The sequence below is a fragment of the Gasterosteus aculeatus genome, chromosome 1, assembly GCF_964276395.1.
Source record: "Gasterosteus aculeatus chromosome 1, fGasAcu3.hap1.1, whole genome shotgun sequence".
Taxonomy (NCBI): domain Eukaryota; kingdom Metazoa; phylum Chordata; class Actinopteri; order Perciformes; family Gasterosteidae; genus Gasterosteus; species Gasterosteus aculeatus.
In genome coordinates, this window is record NC_135688.1 from 8,048,229 (window position 1) to 8,051,603 (window position 3,375).

General features: G+C 44.3%; 1 long non-coding RNA gene across 1 annotated transcript; it reads left to right on the forward strand.

Annotated features, from left to right (window-relative positions):
* Positions 1 to 524: 524 nt before the first annotated feature.
* Positions 525 to 3,093, forward strand: LOC144409825 (uncharacterized). Its single transcript, XR_013468063.1, has 3 exons — positions 525 to 550; positions 2,161 to 2,301; positions 2,416 to 3,093. It is a non-coding gene; the product is annotated as an uncharacterized LOC144409825 (long non-coding RNA).
* The last annotated feature ends 282 nt before the right edge of the window (positions 3,094 to 3,375 follow it).

The following is a 3,375-nucleotide window of genomic DNA, read 5'->3' on the forward strand; positions in this document are numbered from 1 at the left end:
AAATCCTCTGTATTCTTACCAAATTCTTACCCTAGTAACCTCTGCCTGTCCGACCACCTGCCCTCTTTACCCCACCCCACCCCAATCTATCGCCCCTGACCGTCTTCCTTTCCTCACCTGACCCATCAACAACGCTCTGTTATCTGGCTGTTTTTCCCAATTCTCTGAAGGAGGCAAGTTAACCCACTCCTGAGGAAACCCACCCTCGACCCCTCTGAAGAAAACAACTACAGACTCTTCTTCCCTTTGTCCAAAACACGTGTGACCTTCAACCAACTCTCCCCCCTATCTCCACCGTAACAACCTCCTTGATTTTCAAATTAGAGTCAAACAAAAGAAAACTAGAGTCAGACGAAACTGGACTCTTTGTACAAGACTTTACAGAACCCAGCAAAGAGAAAATCCTTTTCTGTGGTAGTTTTTGTTGACTAGAGGAGTATTTATCTAAGACAGAGCTGCTGTTGTTCATTTTTTAAACACTAGATGACAGTAATACATTTCAGAGAAAGAAAAAAAAAGGGAGCAAGCAAGAGAAGACGGATAAGGAAAGGTAGGAAGGGCAAAGACGGGGACGGGGAGGCAAAAGGGAAAGGCACAAAGAACATGTGGGGGCGGTGGACAAATTGGGAGATGAATGGACGTCGACAGAGATAAGAGCTTATCCGTATTGCGAGAGCAGAGAAAGAACACGTATCTGATTGGCTAATGTTTTAAGTCCGATTCTGGATACCCAGCGGTGATCAAAGACACAAATTAACTCTGATTCTCCACTGTCTGTTGTATCTGATCTCTTACTCCCTGTCTCTTCCTGCCCGTCTCTCCGTCTCGCCCACTTCCTTCCTCACACCATGTCCCTCCCCCTCTGTCATCGCATGTCTCTCATACTTACACTCGCACTTAAAAAAAGGTACAGCACGTTACAAACCATCACCCATCTTAAAAGCCTCACTGACTGAAACACCAGAGCTCTGAAGTGGCGACAACAACCGAAGCTGACGCTTGGACACTTAGTCCGTTCTTTAACACAGCGTGACATGTAATGAAACGCCGGGGGTTGTGTCCATTTGCAGTTGGTTGAGCCATGATGCAACAACTCCGGACAACGACTGGAAGATGTGCACGATGCAATGGCACGAATCTAATTGGTTTTGTTGGTAGAGTCTACTGGCAATATGCACTCTGTATTACTTTATTAAGTGGGATGGAGCAGCAAAGCAAATCTGACAAATAATGACTTTGCTCTCTGATGCTCACATGTTACAGAGATGCATTTTAGCCTTTCGTGTACTGAATCTATTAAAAGCATAGGTCAAGGTTTTGGGAAATGTTCGTTTCGATGACTGAATCAATGGCGTTCTCATCGCGGTCCATTAGTATGAAGGTAAAACAAGCAGCGGGTGAGCTTTGATAAACGGACAATGAACAGAAGTAAAATGGAGTAGAAATGTCACTCTGTCGTTCCGCTGCATTTTTTTTGTCACAATGAGGTTAAAACTAAAGGCTCCGGACAGGAGACTCCTGCTACCCCCCCATTCTCAATTATTTTCTTGTTGCTCCGTGCTCATACATTCAGAAAAGGGCAGCCAATCTCATTTTGGCATTTTCTTTTTTTTTTGGCAGGTATTTCATAAAGGTCAACATTATAAGCTAAATCTTTATTAAAAATGTGGCAAGAATCACTTTCTTGGTTCCCACCATTGTGCTGTGAGCTGCGTGTGTTTGAACAAATAGCGAGAGTGTCTCTTAGGCTACTCTTCAGATGTTGACAGGAAGCCTCACTACATGGAGGATTCAAAGTCTGCAGGGGTCCTCCTATTCTTGCCATATGCAGCTTTGAGTCTCTCATGGTTCAGGATGAAACAGTCAAATGTTAAATGACAGAACAAAAGTGCTCCGATGGAAATCACCACTGGAATCAGAATCCAAATGTCAGTCGTGGTCACGGAACCCGAACAGCAACTGTGTTCAAAACGGTGTTTTATTTTCACAAATAACACAAATATAAGGCTGCAGAAAAGAGAACCACCTGTGTGCTTCAGAAGCCTGTAGGTTTTGGGGAATAGAGGGATGAAGATCTATGAAGGTATTTTATCAGGGTCTCACAGGTGGATTCACCTATGACATGCGTTTGTAAAGTTAATGTTTTGTTTTTTTCTGCAGGGAGCTTCAAATGAAATTTAAGCATCGGGAAGCCTACTAACCCTCACACCTGCTGTCAGGTGTGAGGGCTAGTAGGGTTCATTAGACCTGAATCGACTTCAAATGCTAAAGTGCTGATCTGCTTTCCTTCCATCACATCAGGTAAGCTCAAACTCTGATCATTCATCTCAGCAGTAAAGTGCCGATGGGGGGGATCGACCATGGTGCTAATGTGTATGAGTTTATGTGGGGAGAAAAAATAGACCTCTGGTTTAGGTCATCTCAGAATGAAGACGCTAGCAGGAGATAAGAAGGAGGAATAAACCGGCGTGGGAGCCTGGAAGGAGTGGACCGCGGACTCGGCGTATTTGTGAGCCCGGAAACGGAGGAAAACCGAAAGCCGAAACCCCGTCGGACGGAGCGGGAGAGAAGCAGCGGAGGTCGCCATGGAGGGAGCCGAGCTTGCCAGCCACGGTGGGCGAGGCCGGGCGGAAGTGTCGGTGAATCGCATTGCGGACCCGAGTTTCCACGCACTCAATGTTTTGACAGTGATTTCAGCGCACTCCATGTGTTGCCAGACCAAACAGGCCTGCAACGTGTTTTTTTCCCCCGTACATATCGTTGCCGTAAGTAACTGGAACATGCGTGGCTGTGTGTGTGATTGGGCCCAACACCGCATTGGCTAATACTTGTTTCAAGACATTTGGAGAGGGGAGTTTTTGTTCTTATTGTTGGTATTCTCCGAGTTAAGGAACGGAAACATTTTGACCATTTATGTTGATGTAACGTCATTGATACTATTGGGGTGTATCACTGAATTTAGAGTTTGTTATTTACGTTTTGGGGAAGTTTTGGTTATTTATTTTTTTCTATTTGGTAATATCGTGTTTTGGGGAAAAGTAATTATTGTATTTAAATAAACAAAGGCGTTACCCTATTTATTTTACTTTTGTTAAAAGAACAACCATCTCTGGGTCTCATTTATTTTTTAAATAGCTTCTTGCTAAAAGGTTTTACAATACATCGAACCCAAGCACCCCCCATTCTCACGTGAGTGACTCACAGAGTGGTGATACGGGTGCTACACATAGAAACCAGTTTTTATTGTATTTGATAATGTGTTCCTCTTAATCCCACCATGTAACACACAGCTATACAATGTGTTGGCTGCACAATTGCAAGAAGTCATCCGAGGGCAGGAGGCAGCGTGTGGATGCATTATTAATCTGTCTCCCT